Source organism: Pipistrellus kuhlii, unplaced genomic scaffold (genome assembly GCF_014108245.1).
Source record: "Pipistrellus kuhlii isolate mPipKuh1 unplaced genomic scaffold, mPipKuh1.p scaffold_m20_p_52, whole genome shotgun sequence".
In the NCBI taxonomy this organism is placed as follows: domain Eukaryota; kingdom Metazoa; phylum Chordata; class Mammalia; order Chiroptera; family Vespertilionidae; genus Pipistrellus; species Pipistrellus kuhlii.
In genome coordinates this window covers 1,686,701-1,710,888 of record NW_023425554.1, presented here as the reverse complement: position 1 = coordinate 1,710,888, position 24,188 = coordinate 1,686,701, and the positions used below count along the sequence as shown (strand labels likewise).

Sequence of the window (24,188 nt, the reverse complement as noted above, 5' to 3'; positions counted from 1 at the left end):
TGGGTGGCAGGAGTTCCTGGGAGGGAGGCCCTGCTGTACTTTGGAGAGCTCTTGATTATTGCTGGAGCTGGCTGGAGACAATTTGGGACTATCATACCAGGTTGGGGTACAGATATACCCAGGCTCTCTGTCTGGATCCACAGACTCCTGGTATATGAGTTCCTAGAGGTTCTGTGACTTCATGTGGAGCCTGCAATAAAGGAGAAGGACCATGTCAGGTGAGGTGCCACTGCCAGACAGATGGAGTTCAAAGCCTTGGAGTGTCCCTAGGACTGCAACGAAGTTTCCTGTCTTCATGGAAGGCTAGGAAGTGAACAGCTGCCGTTTACTGAGCACATACTGTGGGCCAGGCACTGTGTGGAATGATTCACATCCTGGTTGCTTTTCTGAACTTCGTTTTAGGGAAGATCTGTCCAATATTGAAGAGGAGGCTGTTGGAATCTGGGCCTAAACCCAGTATTGGTTAGCTCAGAAGCCAATGGGCTTAACTACAGCAGTCTTCCAAACCCCCTCCCCCCACAACACGCACAAGCAGTGCACTAGTGCATCTTCTGAAGTTTAACCTTACAAACACAAAATGTTTTAAATGTTAAGTTTTGTATTTCCTGCCCAGTTCCTACAACCTTTCCACCCTTAAAATTACTAGCCTAGCTGCTCCTAATCTTTTTTTCCTATCAGGATCCATTTTAATGATCTGAAACATTCAGGAACTCCCACATAATGACAGGTATATTTTAAGTAGCTGTTTTTTGAGGAAATTCAAGGACAGAGCTAGTCATGCTTTGAAATGAAGTTATGTCTTGTCATCTAAACAATATCTACTTAAATCTGTAAGCTGACCTTTCTTGTCTGTATTTGACACCTAGGGCTGGAACCTTTGTACCATTTGTTGCTACCTCACCTCACTCCCTCTTCCAGAAACCTTTCCTGCTTTAATCCAAGACAGTTTTCCCTATGTACTGCATATGACTTAGAACCTACATTCCTGCTGATAACAGGTCTTGTTATTCATGTTCTTGGATTGCAAGCTCCCTGGTAGAGGACCAGGAGTTCCTCTTCATGTATCGAACTTCATAGCAAGTGGGTGCTCAGATGCTTGTTGATTTTCCTGTGCAAAGGATTGATCTTGGGAACTGGCGGTCAACGCTGGGTGGGTATTAAGTGCTGTACTTTTCAGCACTCCTTGTGTGTTAAAGACTCATTTAACCTGTACAGCAACTGGGGAGGCAGGTACTGTGCCATTGTGGAAACTGATGACCTGAGGGCACACTGCTAGAAGTGATCATGCTGGATTGAGACCCACTTCCAAGTCCTCACCCACCTGCTGAGACCTCCCATGTCACTGTGACAGCACAGTGGGTACAAGATGTTCTACTCTTCTTGCCTGGGTCTGCATCTTTACGCAGGATTCCTCTGTAGACATTATATATATTTCAGAGAGGAAGGGAGAGACAGAAACATCAGGGATGAGAGAGAATCATCAATTGGCTGCCTTCTGCATGCCCCCCTACTAGGGATGGAGCCTGCAACCCAGGCCTGTATCCTGACTGGAAATTGAGTTATGACGTCCTGATTTATAGGTTGACGCTCAACCACTGAGCCACAGCAGCCAGGCACTCTGTAAGCTGGGCACACAATAGAACTTTTTACTTAGGCCATAAGGAAATGCTTTGTGTTTCTCTTAAACTTTCTGAGGAAAGGGTATGAGGTGATTCTTCCTTTTTGCTTCTTGGCTGCCAATTTTTACTCCTGACAGAGAAAAGATAGCTCGTAATCTTAGATCCTGGCTTCAGTGTTCCCAAGAGATACTATTCAAATGCCACGTTGGGATCTTTGGCATTTTTGGTCATGTGACAAACCAGACCCTTCCTGGACACTCCTCTCCCCTGGGTTTCATTCGTTAGGGTTAGGAAGTAGGTGATGCTTTTTCCAGGACACACCTCTGATAGGTCAGCCTCGTAGCTGCTGTGGAGACTCCAGTCACAGAGTGATGTTGTAGGTGGCTGGCCTAGCTTCTGTGGTGAGGGGTTCTGTGGTGTAGATGTCAGCAGTCCTTGACTGGTAAAGGACTGCTGTGTGTGTGGTTGTGTCTCACTGAGGGCCCAGTAGGTGGCTCCGCTGCCCTGCTGCTATCTTCAGCTCCATCCCCTACCTACACCTCTGGTCATACTTGGCTTCTTGGGTAAGTACCCTGACCCATCAAGCTGATCGAAACTCCATTTGTATGCATTGGGGACTGAGGACGTCTTGTCTGCTTGATGGCTTATTTTGATATCCCCTCCCCCATTCCCAAATTAGCTCTCCTTTCAGGTCCCTGGCCCAGTCCAGGTTGGGCTGTGGGGTAATGGCCACATTCTCTTTCCCCCAGATGATCTCTAAGTAGCTAGCTAACTGCCCTCTTCTTAAGGCCAGCCCTCCTAGAAGCCACTTCCTAACTTTATTTACCCCCTCAGTTCATCTTGCATCTGTGCTGGGCATGCAGTTGGCAAGCTCCCTCTTTCATGCTGTCTATGGGGGTGAATGACATTAGTGTGTAGGTATCAAAGTGTCCCCTCGGAGTTCGATCACTCACTATGATATGCACTGACCACCAGGAGGTGTGGAACAAAGGAAGGCTCCCGCCGGCCCTGATCCCCGGGCAAGCCTAGAGACCCGACCCATGCACAAATTTCATGCACCGGGCCTCTAGTGTAATGTAGGAACCTTAGACCCTTTCTGCTAATTTCACATTGTTTGCCTCCAGTGTTTAGTTAGATAGTTGGTAGTACGGTACTTGTCCTCTACTTTCTTTACTAATTCTGTTTGCAGGTCTCCCACAGAGGAAGGGTAGCCTTGTGCTCATGACGGGAGCTTGAAAGCAAAGGGATTGATAGCTCTAGTCATTCAAAGGCTATCTTTCTGTTCTACTTTTTGTGTTGCTTTCACACAGAGTGGTGTCTTCTCTCTAGCCTTTGCAGCTTCAGGATTCACCTTTGTGGAACGTTATTCAAGGGAAGAAAGGCTAGGAGACTTTCCCAGAAACCCTAGTAGACATGTCCTGGGGCCTTCAGGTTTTGCTGAAATTATCAGGCTATGTTGGTTGGTTTGCCCAGAATAGAGGGGATGCCTCAGGAGACATTGGGACCTGTTGTGAGTGAAGGGGGTAGTAGAGTGGGGAGCAAGCTGGCAATGTCCCCTGGTTGCATGCTAGTTTAATCACATCTTTGATGTGATAGCACCATCAAATAGTTGGGTGACGTGCTGGTGCTGGGAGACTTGGGTCCAGCTGGCAAAATGGAAGTAGCTGAAATGTAAGGTCTGGATGGGCTGGTTTGAATGTTGTGAGGTTGCAGCACTAAGTTCTGAGTAACCCATTCCTTCTGGTCAAATGCACAGACTCTGACTTGCCTGTAGTCATACTTGGGCACCTTGATGTTTACACAAGTGCCAGTTGCGACTTCTGACTCCATCATGGACTGAGGAGCACTCAGGAGTCCAGGAGCTCCTGCCACAGTGCTGCTTGTTGTCCTGTCCCTAGCAGCTCTTCTGGTGCTGCCTGGACCCAGTCTGGGCAGAAGAGGTGGTATAGTTCAGGAGGCCCAGACCACCCAGGCAGAGCCCATGGCCCAAGCAAGAGCCATGCTCTGCAGACTTCTGTCCTTTGGGTTCATAGGCATGGACAGGCCCTGGCTATGGTCTGGTTCGATCTGATTGTCCTGTCCATTACCTCTTGTCTGTCCCCTCCCCCTGGTTAACCTGGTAACCAGAAACTGGTGCCTGCATATCTTGGCCTAGCCTCTTCCTCTTGGGTAACTGAGGAGTAAGGGCAGGTGATTTCATGACCTTGCTTTTTCCCCACCCCTCTCAGCAAGCACATGAAGGTGGGGTTGTCTGCTCCCCCTTTGCTGATGCTGGCAGCCTGGCAGTGATAGAAGTGAATCACAAGTTAAGTTTTAGGCACTAGGTCCATAGACATAATTTTTATATGCTGTTAGATTTTGCTTGGCTTTGGTAATTACTATGGAGAAATTCTGTTTACAAGTGGAGATGATAAAACTTAGGACCATTTTAGTAAACATTTTGTAATTTATAAGCATTAGCATTCCTAAAGAATCCACGTTCTTCTCTTTTCATTTTTATGTAGTGTTGAAATACAATAATGCAGATGGATTCTAGTTGTAGTCAAACGTTATTTTAAGTACTTTGAAATAATGAAGAACTCTAATTCATTGTGTGGTGTGCCAGTAAATGTTTCTAGGAAAAAAATGCATTTACATATTTACATAAGTTTATGCATTCTGCTGATATGAAGGATCAGTAGCACACAGTTTACAAACAAGGAAATAAACGACACTCTGTTGTCAATTCCATGTAGCCAATTGTTTCTCACTGACAGTTTTTCTTTGACCGTTTTCTCGCTGAACTTTTGTATCTATAGTCATCTTGGGAGTATAGTTCTACTTAAAGATCAATTGATATTTTTGCTTATGTTAATGAATTAAGTGATATCTGCTGAATCAGATAATATTTTTCAAAGACTAGAAAAATATGTCCTCAATTGTGCTACTTCTAATGTAACGGTTATGGGCAAGATACACTATTAAGTTTAATCTGCATTATTAACATTTTCTTCATCACTTTCTTAAATCTAAACCACAGGGTTGCAAACTATTTCTGCAAAGGGTTAGATAGTAAATATTTTTGGCCATACAGTGTCTTTCACAAGTCTGCCTTTATTAATAACACAGAAGCAAACATAGACAACTTGAAAATGAATGGCTGTGTTTCAATAAAAACTTCGCTTATGTGGGTAATTTTATATTATGTGAATTTTACCTCAATAATATATATAAAACGGGTGGGAACATTTTTTGCAAAAATAGGCATTGGGATTCCCGGCTGGTGTGGTTCAGTGGTTGAGTGTGGACCTATAAGTCAGGAGGTCATGGTTTAATTCCTGGACAGGGCAGGTGTCTGGGTTTTGGGTTTGATCCCCAGTGAGGGGTGTGCGGGAGGCAGCCAATGAATGATTCTGTCATCATTGATGTTTCTATCTCTCTCCCTCTCCCATTCTCTCTCTGAAATTAATAAAAATATATTTTTTAAAAAGTGGTAATTTAAAAACAAAAAACACAACACCAGGTGTTTTAAAAACAGCAACAAAAAGCAGGCATTGGGATGTATAGTGTTCACCAATATGACAATAAATCAAGACCTAATTTGAGTGTTTGTCAATTTCCACACAACTTAAATGCTTCTACCAGGCAAATTTCAAGCCAGTAACATGATGTTAGGAAAAGATTTCTGAATAACCTTGGGCTCTCATAGGCTGCTGTGAGCTGGCTCCAGCACACTCCTGGTGGAGTCCTTATCTTAGGCCAGGTTGGAACCTGATGCAGGCAGGGTACAGCAGCCCCAGGAGAGCAGAAGTATTGGTGCATGTGCAGATGGAGATCTGGACTGTGTAGGTCACAGGTTCCTTGTCCAAGATGGCATCAGTGCCTTTGCATCTAGCTGCTGAAAGGTTCTCCTAGATTGAGTGTTTGGGGACCTTGCCCAGAGCCCCTTGAAGGTACTTGATGAGTCAGCTGCTCGAAGGTGGAGCAGGATGCTGTGCTCCAGTCCTTTGCTGCCCATTCTCTCCAGGGCTCTGGGGCTGAAGTGACCACCTCTCTTTGGCCAGTGATTGGGAGGAATCCTTTCTCTCACATGCCATGCAGTTTATTTTCTTCAAAGCTTTCAGGACAGTCACCTATTCTGATTGTGTGTCTCCCTGACTTACTCCTCAGCACATATGCAATATATTTGTATTTTCCCAATAAATAAATAGCTGCTAAATGAACATTTATATCTATTCTCTACTGGCTGCAGTGGTTGCAGTGTGCACTCAGAATGGCTTTAGGCTCCCATGTGGAAGTTTTCCTAATGTGTCGTGTGTGTGTGTGTGTGTGTGTGTGTGTGTGTGTGTGTGTGTGTGTATGTAGGTGTATGTGTGTATCTGTGTGCCTATCTTCTGACGACATTCTCCTTCCAGATCAAGGAAGTCATTGTTGCTAACCTCACCATTGAGCCATAGAAATTGCTCTAGATCTCAGCATAGCTAATGCCATATTTGTTTCTGCCCCCTTCTTCCAAAAAAGAAGGAATGAAATCCTTCATTGTACCTTGAGGCTGCTTTTGTACTGACTACGTGGGCCTCATTTACAGGCCAGTCTTCAGAGTGTCTCAGTGGTCTCTCTCCTGCCGGCCATGGTATTCAGAATTGCCACTTGACTGAGAATCACACTGCTAGTTAATGAGATAGAAGAACTGGCTAAGCGTGCAGACTTGTTTCTTTCCTAATTAGATGAAGGCAGTGTGTTTCTGGGGATCCAGACCAAAAGCCATCACATTATGGGAGCAGGGAAATAGCAGCCCTAGAGAGGCCTGCATTGTAGCCTCCTTACACACCATCTGGGTAAAGCCAGGTGATCTGATAAAGGACCAAGTGGAGCCCCAGCTTTGCTCTGAGCTGCCTGGTAGGTTAGTGACTTGACACCCATCTCTTTCCAGGAGGTGGAAGTGAGGAAGTGTGTGAGTTCAGTGAGGAAAGGAGGAGGAAAGCTGGCCTCACTGAATGACAGATTTGCTGAGAGTCCGATTGGATAAGGAGACAAATATGAAAAGACACTTGGTTAGTAAGAGCTCCATGCAGCCTTCAGATCTTCCTTTCCTTGGGGGCTGCCATTTACAGGATGAGCTTTTGGCACCTTCTCAGTGCTGTGCTCTCTCTCTGGGCATCTTCCACCTGCCCCATCCTCCACTTTGCCTTCATCATGTCTTTGTCTCCTGCCCACCATTCATCTGAACCTCTCACCTCCTCCAACCATCCCAACCAGCACCAGCCTGGAGACCCTCCTCCTGGCCTCAGAAACATAGAGGGGCCACCTCCTGGCAAGGTGCCCTTGTGCCAGTTTCTTCTGCTGTTGCTCTCTGTGTGTGGGATATATGAGGACAGCAGCTTCCATTGGCTGCATGAGTGTGGCAAAGGCTGTTTTTTGTGCCTCCCACCGTGGAGGTGTTATATCCATATTACAACTGTCTATGTTACACCCATTTCTCTTTTTAATTTATCTGGGAATCCTGGCCTTCATTCTGAGGATCCCAAGGCCTTATGAAGTCCTGCCCACATTGCTGTCTCAAACTCTGTGTGAGCTGTGTTACCTTAGGCAGAATCTTATTTCTGAGTCTTTGCCTCTGGATTTGTAAAATGCCCTACCCCAGCGCAGCTCTAGGACTCTATGGGACAGTATCCTTACAGTGTTGGCAGTAGTTTGGGGTGTGTCAGGAGGTGTGGTTGTGATTCTTTTCCTGTCCTCATAGCCAGAGCAGCTATATGTCTTATACAGGCCAGGACACTGAGTCAACAAAACACTGTTAAAATTACACTGAAGCCGTAACTGGTTTGGCTCAGTGGATAGAGTGTCAGCCTGCAGACTGAAGGGTCCCAGGTTCGATTCTTGTTAAAGACATGTACCTTGATTGCTGGCACATCCCCAAGAGGCAGCTGAATCGATGTTTCTCTCTCATCGATGTTTCTAAATATCCCTTTCCCTTTCTCTCTGTAAAAAGTCAATGAAATAAATAAATATATAAAATTACACTGAAAACAACAGGTAGAAACGTGTGATCTGGCAAACCATGCCTAGGGTCACCTTCCACACTCACGTGTTCCTCTGTGCAGTCCCCTTAGATTCTTAGTCCTCTTTGCAGAACTAATTTCAGCAGCTCACAGCCCCCATCTCCCCCAGATCCTTAGCCCACACCAACCTGCACATTCAGGTGTTGCCCACTCTCTGGGGCTTTCCTTTGCCCTGTTCTCTGCCTAAAATGTTGCATTTTCTTTCTTTTTATTCTCACTGATTTATCAGTACACAAGTAATAAAACACCTTTCTTCATTAAAACTTTAAAAGTCCCCTTTGACCTCTGTCACTGATGCAGTTTCTTCTGTTTCTCTGTAGAAAACTGTCATAGGTCTGAAGTATGTCTCCAGTGCATGTAGAGATAGATACACCTGTGTGTGGTTTTTAAATAAATTCTGGCACACGTGTCTTTTTTTTTTTTTTTTTTTTTTTTTTTTTTTTAATCCTCACCCAAGGACATTTTAGAGACAGGAAGGGAGAGGGAGAGAGATGCATTGATTGGTTGCTTCCTGTACCATAGGGAATCGAACCTACAACCTGCGCTTGTGCCCTGACCGGGAATTGAATGCATGGTCTTTTGGTGTATAGGATGAAGCTCCAACCAATGAGCCACACTAGTCAGGCACAGGGTCAGCCAGTTAATTTCTGTCAGCGTCTCTCTATTCTTGTTACATGAGTATAACTCAGTCCATTAACTGCAGAATAATATTCCATGATAGGAGCTGCTTTATTATCGTTGAGCCAGCTTTCAGAATTTTGCTAATAAAATGATGTTTTGAATAGTGTGCTAAGTCTCTGCTTGAGTGGGTCTGTCAGTTAAAGTGTGGAGTGGTGGTTTCCACAGCAGCAATATGGAGGGGTACTTTCACAGCTGTGCGACAGCTGGTGCTCTAAGGCTGAGGGGTAGGGAGAGGCAGTGTCACCCTCTCACCGAGAGTTTCTGCCAGCACTCTCTGGAGCCTCACCTAGCCAGAGATCTTCCTTGAAGCCTCAGCACACACCCACCCCTACCCCCCCCCCACGCCCCCCCCCCCCCTCCTCAAAAACTGAGGCTATGCGTGTAAAGGAAAATGCAGGTGGAGCTGGCCGTGGCTTCAGGAGGCCTGCTGTGCTGAGCACGGGGCAGGCAGGGGGAAAGGGGGGCATAGCCTGGGGACACCGGAGGATTTCTCTCCCAGATATAAAAAGGCAGCCAGTGTTAGGGCCCTGCACCTTACAGTGGGGAAACCATTGCCCTGAATCTTCTGTAACTCCCCTCAGATGTCACTTTAGCATTCAGGATCACATGTGCTTTAGCAGGGGCCCCGAGAAACTGAGTGCGATGATTCTCAGTGACAGATTGGGACCCCAATCTGGTCAGCACTTAACTATGTGCTGGGCAGATTCTCACACAGTCCCATAGGGGAGCGATTGCTGCCCTTATCTTAGAGACATGGAAGAGACCCAGTGTGATGACTTGCCCATGACCTTCTGGATTCCAAGTCCAGTCCTCTCACTCCTTCAGCTGCTCCTCCATTTGCACATGTGCCCATCAGCCACAGTGCTGAGTGGGCATGGACATGGTAACAGGATGACAGCAGAGTGGCTCTGTGTAGAAAAGCAGCAGAGGAATGCTGGTGGATGAGGTGGGTGGAGCATTAAAGGGGGGCTTTTGAGGGCTGCTTGAGGGAGAAAAGTCTAAGCAGAAGGACTTCCTTGGACTTTAGGAGTGCAGAGGCTTTTTCCATTAGGGCCCCACAGCTATTTTGAATTGAGTTTGGAAAGGTTATTGGTAGAGCCAGGGATGGGGTGGGCAGGGAGATGTGGCATTCAGGTGTGACTGCTGCTGCCCCAGTCTTGGTAGGAGGAGAGAAGCTGAGTCATTGCCAATCTTGAGACCCATGCAGTCATCTTTAAGGGGAGGGAACAGTTGGGGATAGCATCTGGTCCCAGATGGTGTGCTGGGTGCGAGGGAGTCTGGGTACCTCTGCCACCTCTGAGCGCTCAGGATCACTCTGGAAGCAGCAATGTGTCTTTTTCAGTCACATTTATTATATCTGAGTCAGGCTGTCTTCCAATTGGCACATTTGTCTTTCTTAGTGGTCGGTGATATATTGGTGCATCTCTGTGGGTGAAACATAGGAAGTCCCTACTCAGAACCTGGTGAAGTAAACAAGTGAGGAAGCACACATCAGTAAGACAGCGCCACAGTAGCTCCCTGGCATCCAGTTACATACAGACTCTCCCCTCCTGCCCTGTTTCCTCTCCTCACGCAGGCCTTGCCTCTCCCCGGCTTCAGTGACCATCCTTCTCTCCTTCCTGTTCATGGCCTGTCCAGCTCCACGTGATGGCCTCCACATCCTGAGCCCCTGGGTTCTCCTTGCCTCATTGTCCCCTTTCACCTCACACTCACCCCAACCTGTCTTTCACCATCTTGTTCCCTGGAATTGGGCAGCATCTGCAGATTTGTCTCCTTGCCTCATGTATGAGATCTCCACCAGGCAGCTGGAACCAGCTATTTAAAACTGCAATCTGCCGAAAACGGTTTGGCTCAGTAGATAGAGCGTCAGTCTGCGGACTGAAAGGTCCCGGGTTCGATTCCGGTCAAGGGCATGTACGTTGGTTGCAGGCACATCCCCGTTGGGGGGTGTGCAGGAGGCAGCTGGTCGATGTATCTCTCTCCTCGACGTTTCTAGTTCTCTATCCCTCTCCCTTCCTCTCTGTGAAAAATCAATAAAAGATATTAAGAAAAAAACAAACAAACAAAAAAACTGCAATCTGCTCTGAGCATGGCCTGAGATCCATTACATGGCCTATCCATGGCCCCTTCCCACTCTCATCTGGTATTGTTTGCACTTGCTAGGCTGCTCTATGCCCCTGACCCTTGGCTCCTGTTGTGCCATCAGTCTGGTTTATCCACACCTTCCTTGTCTGGTTTGCAGCCTCTGATTTCTTCAGGTCTCCTCAAAGGCCCCAGAATACCGGAAGTGGTCAGCAAACTGCATCTCGTGAGCCATACACAGCTCTTTGACCCCTTGAGTGTGGCTCTTCCATAAAATACCATGGCCTGGACGAGTCTATTTTGAAAAAGTGGCATTAGAAGAAGTTTAAGTTTAAAAAATTTGACTCTCAAAAGAAATTTCAATCATTGTACTATTGATATTTGTTTCTGTTGACTAATGAGTTTGCCAACCATTGCCCCAGAATATGGAAAATCCCCAGCTTACACTGTTTGAAGTTCCCTAATCATGGTCTGTCCATGCAGCCAAGCAAGGAGTGCCTTCAAGGCTACAGCGGGGCCTTATCTGTATTTCTTTGTGATGCAGCAAAGCATGTAGTGAAAAGCCATTGCTTGGGAGAAAGGCATGGAGCCCAGCTGTGTGACCGCTGGCAGATTAGATGACTTCTCTGTGCCTTATCTTCCTCCCTGTAAAAGGGGGCTAATAGAGCATGGAGTGTCAGGGTGATTATTTGTAGAGCTAAATGTAAGAATTTCTTAACAACAGAAAAGAATTTTTAACAAAGTCATGTCTGATTGGCCTTACTGAAGATATTAAAAAAAACACACACACACCCAACTCTTCCTAGTGCATCTTTTAGCCAAACTCCTACAGCAGGCAGGGTCTTTAGGCTTATCACTGGGAGGAAAGTTGGTACAGAGTAGGGTGGTATCTGTTGTGCCTTCACTCAGCCTAGTGGGAATCCAGGGTTATGCCAGGAGAGGGCAGAAGCAGAGCCCATACCTTTGTGATAAGAGCTGGTTAGTCTGCCTCTAGTCCTCAGAGCACCCGTAAGCTGGATGACACTGTCTTCCTGGTGCCTACATGAGGCTTTTGGCGTGGTGAAGGGAAGTGACTCTCCTGCCCATTGCAGGATGCGATTGCCTAGCCCCAGTTCTAGCCTGAGGCTGGCAGGGGCAGGGAAGCAGTGCCAGCAAGATAAGGAGGAAGACTTTGGGTACAGATGCTTTCTGCCAAGGGAGTCAGATGAGCTTGGAACACTCCTTGGGAATGATGGGAATCATAGCCCAACTCGGCCCTCCACTATAATTCCCCAAGATACCCCATATTCCACAAAGCGAGCTGATCTCCCAAATCCTTGTTGCTGGCACACAGGGCCTCTGCCCACCTCCCCCTGTCCTATGTCTGTGCATGTCTGCAGTTCTGAACCCCCATTCTTTTCTCGTGAGCCCCATTCTAAGATACTCTCTTCTCTCCACCACCAAGATGGGGATCTGTGAGCCAGGGCTTGAGGACTATCCTCCACGCTTGACCCTGCACAGAAAAAATCGTATTTAAAGTATGGCTTTGCCCTTTCCTCCAGCTGCAGCTTGCACAGTAGCTTCCTGCAGACGAGGAGAAACCTTGTATCTATTTACAATCTTTTTTTGTGTGTGAGATGAACTGGCATCTGTTTGGAGGGGCAGAGAGACTCAAACTTATCTGTGAAATGAAGAGGCTGCCAGTACATCACATGAAGATCCTATGCTGGGGGCTCAGTGTGGCCTGCTATGTAAAAGGACTTTTTCTGACTTGAAGGGGATCCCATTTTATAGGTCTAGTAATAATTAATGTCGTTTTCTAATACTTTTTTAAATCAAATTTATTTAAACAATACAACAAAGTTTAATCAACAATATAGTTGCCGTTGTTTTCTACTACTTGTGCCCAACACTCAGGAAGCATTTTAATCCCTCTGTTGTAAAATTCTTGTGATTTTGATGCAAAAAATTCGGTCAATGCATTTTTGAGGCATTCTTCATTATTAAATTTTTTTCCAAGAAGAAAGTTTTGCAAAGAACGAAACAAATGGTAATCGGAAGGGGCAATATCAGGAGAATATGCAGGTTGAGGGAGAACTTCCCATTCCAACTGGCGTAGTTTTTCAGCAGTGATTCTTGCAGTATGCGGTCGTGCATTATCGTGGTGAAGAATTACGCCCTTCCGATTAATCAGCGCGGGTTCTTTTTCTCTTAAAGCTTGGGCTAACCTTTCCAATTGGGCACTATACACTGCACTTGTAATGGTTTGGTTAGATGGTAAAAGTTCATAATGAAGAATTCCTTTAAAATTCCACCAAACACACAACATCACTTTTTTCGCATGCAAGTCAGGTTTTGGCGTGGGCTGCGGAGCCTCATTTTTGTCCAACCATTGAGGCCGCCTTTTCAAATTAACATACAGCACCCATTTTTCATCTCCGGTAACAATTTGCTCTAAAAACGGCAAACGGTTTTGACGAGAGAGGAGCGAATTGCAAATTGTGACTCTTTGATTACGGTTGTTGTCGGTCAACTCATGAGGAACCCATTTTCCAAACATTTGGACTTTGCCAAGTGCACGCAATTGATTGGAAATTGTTTTTTGTGAACAATTTAAAGTTGTCGCAAGCTCTTGTTGGGTAATTTGAGGATTTTGCACCAAAAGAGCTTGAAGAGCTTCTTGATCAAAACTGGACACACGGCCTCGACCACTCTTGTCATCTAACGAAAAAAATTTCCCTCGCGAAATTTCTCAAACCAACGCTGGCATTTTCTGGCGCTAACTGCATCTTGACCAAGAGCACTACAGATGTTTTTTGCAGCCTCACTTGCTTTTCTTCCTAATTGGAACTCGTAAAGCATGCAGTGCCGAATATGCTCTTCATCCGCCATCTTCTTAGCCCTAGTTTTGCAACAAAAACCAAACCAAACACAAACTTTTTCAAGCAAAACTTGTTAATTGCACTTCACACATTCTGTAGATACCACGTGTTTGAAGGTTATGTCAATACAAGTCAACGCCAAGCAAGATTTTAAACGAATGTTTTAAAACGACATTAATTATTACTAGGCCCGATAGATATTTTGTTATTCGGAGATGTAGTTTATGGCGTGGCAGCATCAGAGCCCTTAGAGTTGGAGTCAGACAGGTGTGTGTTTAGATCTGCATACCCTGGTCTGGTCATGGACAAGTTCTTCTACTTCCCTGAGTCTCTGTGAGCAATTTGGCCTCAGTGCCGGGCCTGGAGGGTTACTGCACTGAGGGTTACTTTCTTCTTTCCTCACATTTGGAGACACCCTGACATACCTGTGTTGAGTCAGAGGTTAGATAACAAAGGCAGGATAACAGCCCTCCACCTGTGTGCACTTTTGCCAGACAAGTGGGCCCACCTCTCAGGGACTCTTTGCTTTCCTTCTCTCTCCCCTTGGCTAACAGAGTCATTGCCCTATGCAAGCCAGGAGTTAAAAACAGTTGAGGCAATAACAACAAAAAAATACAGTTGAGGTTGTACCAGTTGCCATTGAAAGTGTTTGAATCCTTGGAGCAAAGTTAACACCTGGAAGTTTATACCCAAGTGAAAAAAGAGGAGTGAGTTGTATGTTCATTACAGCACTGGTTGTAGTAGGAGGACTCAGAAGGAAGTGAAATGTCCAACAGTTGGAGAAGGTCAAGGAAATTATGATGCATTGATGGAAGATTTAGTTGTTAAACATGGTCATTATGAAGATTATGTAGCAACAGGAAGAGGAGAAATATTCAGTGAAAAAGAAAATAGTGCCTATGGTGAAGTTTGAATTTCAACTACATAATTTTCACAGCCTCTGGACAAGGTTGTGAAAGTTACCCGAAGAAATGTTGTCATAGCCCAGGCTGGTGGGAATGTGAGAGTCTCAGGGGAGACAGTGCCTGAGACCTGGGTGGTGTTGATATCCATTGGCATGCTTCTTGGGGCTGTTGGAGTTCAGGAGGACACACATGCAAACCAGTAGTGGCTTAGTAGATCCTCTCACAGGAGAGGAGGAACAATGATGGGGTGGGACGGGACTCCACATACTCAGGCACCATTAAGCTCTGGATCCCCGTTGGTGTGCCCACCATGCTCCGTGTTAGGTCAGATGTGGTCACGTTGTCTAAAAAGTTAGGGGGCTATATGTCGGTATAAACAGTCTGATCACGTAGGTAAGAAGTGGGCCTCAGCCCACTGTATCAGGGGTTTGAAATCAGGGGCCTTAACCCACCATATCAGAGGTTTGAAGATACATCCTAACAGGGTTAGCATGGGTTGGTTTATTTGGTAGTGTAGTGCCTGCATAGGGTGAGAGAAAAGGGAACTCACTCGGACTCGGGCTTGCCCGCTCCAGGGTGCTGCTGCTGCTGCTCCTGGGGCAGGAGCCAGGGTCAGGGGAGTTGGCCATTGGTCTGGGACATCCACACCTTTGAGATGTGAAAGAAGAGCCACCAGGTGGGCCTTGGGGTCCAGAGGCCATACCTGGGCCTATAATGCATATTTGGCTCTCTCTGAAGTGGGGAAGTGGAGGGAGAGAAGAAAAGGATCTGGGATTGGGGCTCCAGGAGGATGGAGCAGCCTTGTGTCCGAGGAACTGCTCTGAGAAATGGGGCTGAGGTGCTTAGGCCGAGCTGTTTTGGAATGACAGGTAGAGATTTGCAACCAGCACAACCTTCTCTCTCTCTCTCTCTCTCTCTTTTTAAAAAAATATATTTTATTGATATTTTACAGAGAGGAAGGGAGAGAGAGAGCTAGAAATGTCGATGAGAGAGAAACATCGACCAGCTGCCTCCTGCACACCCCCTACCGGGGATGTGCCCACAACCAAGGTACATGCCCTTGACCGGAATCGGACCCGGAACTTTCAGTCTGCAGACAGACGCTCTACCACTGAGCCAAAGCGGCTTCGGCACAATCTTCTCTTTTTTCTCATTGACATAGGCTGTAGTAACAAATGTGCTTCCATCTCCCCTAGTGACATTGTTGCATTTCTCTTGCATTTGGTATTATCTATGTGGCGAGGATCAGGAGGGGAAAAAATAGCAACTCAAGAAAACACATTTGAAAAAATAGGTTTAAAATATTGAGGAATTAATGAAGCAAATACAGTGAAAAGCATAATCTTTTCTGTTCCCAGTTCTCAGTGTTTTTGCCAGCCTGCATTTCAAACAAGTAAATGATACTGCAATGATATTTCGCGATGGGACAGGCTCCTGGCCTTCCATGGATTTTGCTGCCCCTCCACCTCCTGTGTGATGCAGTGGTTCAGGGAGAGGTAGAAAGTGCTGCCATTACGTGGTCAGGCTCCTCTCCTTCAAGCCCCCAGCAGGAAAGGTTGGGAGGAGGTGATTGAGTTGGTTGTTGGTGGCAAGTAACCCCAAGCTATGGTGATCTTCCACTATCCCTCACCCTCTACTAGCAACCTGCCACTCATCTGCCATGTCCAGCAGTGTCACTGTCACTGAGTTACCATGTGGATTGTGAGGTTTCCTTTCCACATTGCTTTTGTTTCTGGCTCTGCAAAAACCTCCTGTGACTCCTCGCCTTCTCCCTCCTTATGTAACCTTCTGGAATAATTTCAGGGTTGCCAGGAAGGTAAGTTGGAGAAAATATTTGTGGTAACTTCCAAGACCACTGTGTTGAAAATGGAAGACTCTCCCCAAAGCCATTGGGCCCCGATGAACAAACATGTTTGCCTGAATGAGTAGCAGAGCTTGTGTTACCCTGACCACAGCCTCTGCTTGCCCTGGCCATGGCTTCCCTTCTGTCTGGCCGCCCAAATGTGGCACCCTTTGCCTTGTTCTTTGTGGAGGTGTGTGAGGACCACTGAGAATCATCTCACTGTTCCTATGACCTTCGGGGTGAACAACGCAGGTGACAGCTGGAAATGGTCAAGACATGTTTGCTCTCCAGATACCAATTTAATGGCTACAGATCCTGACTTGGAATAAATATGGTGGGACCTAACACTGTAAGATGGAACTTCATTCATCTGTTCATCCGTTTGTTTATTCTTCCATTTGTTCATTCATTCATTAGTTGGTACTTATTAAGTCTTTACTCTGTGCCAGACACTGTTCCAGGCACCTAGTTGGTAATAGTGAACAAGACCAAGGTCCTTGCTCTGTGATGCATACCTGAGGGGAGTGTCAGAAGTGGAGAAGGTAAGGGAAGGCAGGGCTGGTACAGTAGTTTACTTTCCAGAGCTCCTGGCCAGTATAAGGGAGCATCCTGGTCTTACTTTCTTCACTGCAGGGGAGGGGTCCTTATGAGATTGACCATGACTTCCAGGTGGGTTCCTTGATGCCAGGTTCTTGGTCTGTGAGGATTACTGGGGGCTGTTGAAATCTTCCCCTATTTGGGGACTTGTACTGTCCTCCTTGCAGGTGCTGTGCTGGTGGCCCTTGCAGGAGCCTCAAGGTGGAATCTTGCTGGGTGGTAGGAATCTGGCAGAGGCAGCACCAACCCAGACAAGGACAACTTAGGTCAAATCCTGTGGAGGGTTTGTGTGTGTGTGTGTGTGTGTGTTATGTTTTTAGCCCTAGCTGATTTGGCTTAGTGGATAGAGTATCGGCCTGTGAACTGAAGGGTTCCGGGTTCAGTTCCTGTCAAGGGCACATGCCCAGGTTGCAGGCTCGATCCCCAGTAGAGGGTATGCAGGAGACAGCCTATCAATGATTCTCATTATTGATGTTTCTATCTCTCTGTCCCTCTCCCTTCCTCTCTGAAATCAATAAAATAAAATTTAAATAATTAAAATAAAATTATATTTTTAAATAATTAATTTTAAATTAATAATTTAATTAAATAAAATCAAATTATAGTTTTTAAATAATTAAATAAAATTAAATTATATTTTTATTGATTTTAAAGAGAGAGGAAGGGAGAGGGAAACATAGAAACATTAATGAGAGAGAAACATCAATGGGCTGACTTCTGCACACCTCCCACTGGGGATTAAGCTTGCAACCTGAGCATGTACCCTGATTGGGAATTGAACAGACAATATCTTTTTTTTTTTTTTTTTTTTAATTTATTTATTTATTTATTTTTTACATATTTTAATGATTTTTTTTTGCCCCCCTCCCTCCCTCCCCCATAGCCCCTCCCTCCCCATAGTTTTATGTCCATTGGCTGTACTTATATGCATGTATACAAGTCCTTCGGTTGATCTATTATCTCCCCCAGATCCTCCTCCCCTCCCCGCTGTAATTTGACAATCTGCTTGTTGCTTTACTGTCTCTATATCTATCTTTTGGTTCATCAGTTTATAATGCTCTTTATTATCCACAAATGAGTGAGGTCATGTGGTGTTTCTCTTTCATTGATTGGCTTATTTCACTCAGCATGATGTTCTCCAATTCCATCCAGGTTGCTGCAAATGATGAGAATTCCTTCTTCTTTATGGCAGCATAGTATTCCATTGTGTAGATGTACCATAGTTTTTTGATCCAATCATCTGCTGACGGGCACCTAGGCTGTTTCCAAATTCTGGCTATTGTAGATTGTGCTGCTATGAACATAGGGGTGCATATATCCTTTCTGATTGGTGTTTCTAGTTTCTTGGGATATATTCCTAGGAGTGGGATTACTGGGTCAAATGGGAGTTCCATTTTCAGTTTTTTGAGGAAACTCCACACTGTTCTCCACAGTGGTTGCACCAGTCTGCATTCCCACCAGCAGTGCACGAGGGTTCCTTTTTCTCCGCAACCTTGCCAACACTTGTCGTTTGTCGATTTGTTGATGTTGGCCATTCTGACAGGTGTGAGATGGTACCGCATTGTTGTTTTGATTTGCATCTCTCGTATAATTAGTGACTTTGAGCATGTTTTCATGTGCCTTTTGGCCTTCCTTCTGTCTTCTTTTGAAAATATTCTATTTAGGTCCCTTGCCCATTTCTTAATTGGATCATTCATCTTCCTTTTATTTAGTTGTATCAGCTGTCTGTAGATGTTAGAGATTAAACCTTTATCAGTGGTGTTATTTGCAAATATGTTCTCCCACACCGTGGGCTTTCTTGTTGTTTTGTTGATGGTTTCTTTTGCTGTAAAAAAGCTTTTTATTTTGATGTAGTCCCATTTGTTTATTTTCTCTTTAGCTTCCATTGCCCTAGGGGCAGTATCAGTGAAGAAGTTCTTTTGGCATACGTCTGAGATTTTGCTGCCTGAAGATGCTTCTAGTATTTTTATGGTTTCCCATCTGATGTTTAAGTCCTGTATCCATTTTGAGTTTATTTTTGTGTATGGTGTAAGTTGGTGATCTAGTTTCATTCTTTTGCATGTGTCTACCCAATTTTCCCAACACCATTTATTGAAGAAACTGTCTTGACTCCATTGTATATTCTTTCCTCCTTTGTCAAATATTAATTGAGCATATTGATTTGGGTTGATATCTGGGTTCTCGATTCTATTCCATTGATCTATATGTCTTGAACAGACAATATCTTGGTGCATGGGTCGATGCTTAGCCATGGAGCCATACTGGTTGGACATTGTATGAATTTTTATTTTAATTGATTTGTGTTTTCAGAAAACACGGTTTAGTAATATCTTAACAACTGTCATCATTTGAACAGTTGTGATCCAAGGTTGTGGTTTGTATAGGCATTTGACTGAAAACTAGAAAAGCATGATTTCTCCTTAGAAAATGTCACCAGTGTTGTAACAGTCATTGGTCTTTGTTGGAGTTGAAATAGAATTATCTTGGAAACCCTTTGGGGTTTAGAAGAGAAGTGCCTTTTTGGGCAGGAGCTCTGGGAGAGGATGAGGCTAGGGCCCTGACAACTCAGGTTGTGGAGCTGGTGTCGGTGGTGATAAGGTTCCACGTGTCAATAGGGTGAGACTTGCTGTGGTTGGACTCTTGCTTGTAGGGGATGCATGTGGCACAATTTGCTAATACCATCTTGGAGGGGCTAACTTGTGTGCAGGTCTGAGCCTACATTTGTCAGGTGCCATTGTTAGACATATTATCCTCCACTAGCCTAGCCATTAACTGTCCTTCCATCCTGTGGTGGTTCATCTGGACCCATCACATCACCACCTCTGAGTGAGGCCTTCTCCTGGGGTGGCAATGGATGTGTAGGAGGCGGGGCTCTGCAGACCACCGCTGACAGAACAGCACAGTGACCAGCAGGCTTTGCAGACACATTGGAGCTTCGGCATATCACATCCCTGGATTTAAGGTTGTCATTGGGATTGGATGAGATCAACCTGTGAGGAACCCTGTGCTCTAAATAGTAAAGTGAAGGTGGTGCTGGTGTGCATTAATTGATGGGGAGGATCCGAATTGGCTGGACACAACATGCCAAGCAAAACCCATGGCTTTGGAAGGATTGGTTATGCCCATCATCTCTCTGTGTGAATCTCATGGGCTTATTAAAATACAGCTTCTGATCCAGGAAGTCTGGGCTTGAGCAGAGATTGTGTGAGTGCAGTTGGCTCCCAGGAACACTGGTCTGGTTGACTGTAGGCCACACTTGAGAGTAGTAAGGATCTAACTCAGCTGAAGGGGGAAAAGTTGGGGTTTCAGAAAAAAATCAGTCATAGGAGCTTAATTCCCTATGACTGGAAAAAAATCATGTAGCGCTCAGAGAGGGAGAAGCACTGAGGCTATTCCCATGTCAGGAGGATGAATATTTATCACTCAAACTGTCATTTGCCTAAGACCGTGGTTGGCAAACTGTGGCTTGTGAGCCACATGCGGCTCTTTGGCCCTTGAGTGTGGCTCTTCCATAAAATACCACAGCCTGGGTGAGTTTGTTTTGAAGAAGTGGCATTAAAAGAAGTTTAAGTTTAAAAAATTTGGCTCTCAAAAGAAATTTCAATTGTTGTACTATTGATATTTGGCTCTGTTGACTAACGAATTTGCCGACTACTGGCCTCAGACTTTGTGCAGATATTTGTGGGTGCTCACCTGGGAAGTTGGCTCCCTCTCCTGGGTCTCCAGTTAAAGTATAATGAAACCTTGCAGCTGGGCTAAAAAGAATTCATGTCCTTAAATTTAGCCCTTGATGACTGGTGGGCCTTTTATTTTATTTTAAAAAGTATATTTTTATTGATTTCAAAGAGGAAGTGACAGGAAGAGAGAGAGAGAAATATCAATGATAAGAGAATCATTGATCAGCTGCCTCATGCATGCCCCCTACTGGATATTGAGCCAGAAACCCAGCATGTGCCCTGATGGAGAATGGAACCATGGCCTCCTGGTTCACAGGTTGATGTTCATTCACTGAGCCACACCAGCCAGGCTAGTGAGCCTTTTATTTCACAACATAGAAAACACCCAGCTGCAGCATGGTGAGTCTCCTGCTCTTGGCTACACAAGTGTTATGGGGGCACGCAGAATGTCCCAGAGGGAAAAGCTGTTGTTTACTGATGCCTGCCAGAGTCCCTTCTGCTATGAAGAATGCATTACACACACTTTGCAGTTGTTGTTTGGTTCTTACTATACCCTTGAATGCCCAGGCATGACAGTCCTCTTCATTTTACAGAGGTGAGAAGTAACTTTTCTGCTCTATTCTTCACCCCCAGGTAGGGCTAAGTCACCAAGGGGATCTGATACCTCACTTTCAACAGAGCCTTCCTTCTCTTTGCCTACTACTTTCCTACTTTTCCAGGACCTTGTTGCACCTATCATCTGCCTCTACAGTTGTTTTATAGCTCTATTGAGGTATAACTAATGTACAGTAAACTGTGTACTTCTAAAGTGTACCATTTGCTACATTTGACCTATAAGTACATGTAAGAAATCATCAGCACAGTCAAGATACTAAACATTTCTATAATTTTCAGAAGTTTCCTCTTACTCCTTTGTAATTTTCCCAGCCCACCCCTGTCCCCAGGCAACTGCTGATCTGCTTTCTGTCATTGTAGATTAGTCTGGAATTTTGTGAATCATGTAATATATACTCTTTTTTCTTTTATTTTGGCCTGGGCTTTTCTCTCATTCAGCATGGCTATTTTGAGATTCATGCACTCTGTACATTAATAGTTCATTTTGTTGTTGCTGCTGAATAGTATTTCATTTTATGGGCATATAATTCATTTATCCATTCATATGTTGATAGAATTTAAGAATCTGCCAAAATGTCTTCCAAGGTGATTATACCACTTAAACTCCCACCCAGAGTGTATGAGAATGTTCCATGTCTTGGCCATCACTGGGTATGGTTAGTTAGTCTTTTTCATTTCAGTCATTCTAATAGGTATGTAGGAGTGTCTCGTGGTGGTTTTAGATCTTTGCCCATCCTCCCCTAACCCCCGTTTTGGGTTCTTTGTGTAATTATTCACTTGAGAGAGTTTTTATATGTTTTAGGTACAAGTCCTCTCTTAGATATATGATTGATATGAATGGATGAATGAATTATATGCCAATATATATACATATTTCCCAGTCTGCGACTTGTCTTTTCATTTTCACAACAGTGTCATTTTTGAAGAGCAAAGATTTTTCAACTTTGGTGAAATCCAATTCATGTTTTTTCTCTATAGTGTGTGCTTTTTGTCATATTTTAAGTCTTTGCCAAACTTAAGATCACTAAGATTTTCCTCCTACATTTTCTTCCAGATGTTTTATAGTTGCATGGAGGCAGGCCTAGAGTGACTTTAATAGGTTAGGTTAGCAGGTTAGGTAAAAAATGAAAATGTGGCCAGGTATGTCACAAGTGCTCTTGCTTCCTTGTTGGGGCAGTAGCACAATATATACTGTGGAGGTTTGTGGTCTCAGAGGAGACCACCATGTGGTAGAGGACGGATGTCCAGCATGCTGGCAGGTGATGCCCAGGCAGTGGGAGCTGCCTGCTTGTTTTGTTCCGGTAACCTTAGACTTGCTCCTCCTGGGAACACTGAGCTGCTTACTGAGTGCTCCTTTCCTGGAACTTTCAGAATGCCCTTGATCTCCCCAGACTGACCCCTACCCAAGGCAGGAATGTGTGGACATGTTTCTATATGTGCTGTGAACCATAGTGCATGCTGAGTGTCTCAGAGGTAGCCTGGGCTCATGGTGCAGCAGGTTTCAGACCTTGCTCTGCAGAACTCTCAGAGAGTCTGTGCCTCTGTGAAGGAAAGGAGTGAAGGGCCGGCATTTGTTTCTACGACAGGATGGCCTCTAAGATCAGATTCTTATTAAAGTACTAGAGGTCTGGTGCACAAATTCATGCATGGGTATTCCTTGGCCTGGCTGGTGATTGGGGCAGATCAGGGCTGGCTGCAGGGGAGGAAAAGAGAGGAAGGGGCCAAGGGAGGTTCCAATGGGGGTGATTGGGACTGGCTAGCTGGGGGGAAGGGCCCACAGGAGGTTGGCTGGCTGTGGAGAGGAGCCACAGAAGTTTGCCGGCCAGGGGTAGGGACCATGGGAGGTTAGCTGTGGGACTGCACTGACCACCAGGGGGCAGCGCCTGCATTGGTATTGAGCATCTGCCCCCTGGTGGTAAGTGCGTGTCATAGCAATCGGTCAAATGGTCGTTCTGATCATTCAGTCATAATGGTTGCTTAGGCTTTTATATATATAGACTAGAGGCCCAGTGCACAAAATTTGTGTGTGGGTATGTGTGTGTGTGTTCCATAGCCCAGCCTACACCCTCTCCAATCTGGGACTACTAGATTGATTGTCAGAGGGATGTTCAATTGCCTGGTGAGATCGGGCCTAAACAGGCAGTCGACATCCCTCTCACAATCCAGGATTGCTGGCTCCCAACCGCTTGCCTGCCTAATTGCCCCTAACTGCTTCTGCCTGCCAGCCTAATCACCCCCTCACCACTCCCCTGCCAGCCTGATTGACACCTCATTGCTCCCCTGCTGGCCCGATTGCTCCTAACTGCCCTCCCCTGTAGGCCTGGTGGCCCCCAACTGCCCTCCCCTGCCAGCCTGGTCGCCCCCAGCTGCCCTCCCCTGCTGGTCTGGTCACCCCCAACTGACCAGATCAGCAGGGGAGGGCATTTGGGGGTGATCAGGTCAGCAGGGTAGGCCAGTTGGGGGTAGGCCTTGTCCCCTCCCAGTTGCCTTCTTCTGCAGACCTAGTAACCCCCAACTTCCCTCCCCTGCTGGTCTGGTCACTCCCAACTGCCCTCCCCTGCAGGCCTTGTCCCTCCCAACTGCCCTCCCCTGCAGGCCTAGTTGCCTCCAAGTGTTCTCTCCTGCTGTTCTGATCACCCACAACTGCCCTCCCCTGCTGGCCATCTGTGGTGGTCATCTTGTGTCCACATGGGGGCGGCCATCTTGTGTGTTGCAGTGATGGTCAATTTGCATATCACCTCTTTATTATATAGGACTAGAGGCCTGGTGTACGAAATTTGTGCATCGGGGGAGGTGGAAGGGGTTGGTGGTATCCCTCAGCCCAGCCTGCACCCTCTCCATTCTAGGCTCCCTTGAGGGATGTGTGACTGCCTCTCACAATCCAGGACTGCTGGCTCCCAACTGCTCACCTGCCTGCCTTCCTGATTGCCCCTAACCGCTTCTGCCTGCCAGTCTGATCACCCCCTAACCACTCCCATGCCAGCCTGATTTATGCTTAACTGCTCTCCTGCCAGCCTGTTTGCCCCCAACTTCCCTCCTCTGCCGACCTGGTCACCCCTAACTGCCCCGCCCTGCAGGTTGATTGCCTCCAACTGCCCCCCTCCCCCTGGCCATTTGTGGTTGCTGTCTTGTGTCCACATAGGGGCAAGATCTTTGACCACATAGGGGCAGCCATCTTGGGTATTGCAGTGATGGTCAATCTGCATATTATTCTTTTATTAGATAGACTAGAGGCCTGGTGCATGGATGGGGGCTGGCTGGTTTGCC

At 45.9% G+C, this 24,188-nt stretch overlaps 2 protein-coding genes across 2 annotated transcripts in view; both read left to right on the top strand.

Moving 5' to 3' along the window:
• SMIM7 (small integral membrane protein 7) overlaps positions 1-24,188 on the top strand; it is a 68,235-nt gene that overhangs the window by 31,079 nt on the left and 12,968 nt on the right. The gene's annotated exons all lie outside the window — the stretch shown is intronic.
• MED26 (mediator complex subunit 26) overlaps positions 1-24,188 on the top strand; it is a 43,988-nt gene that overhangs the window by 6,832 nt on the left and 12,968 nt on the right. The window lies entirely within an intron of this gene.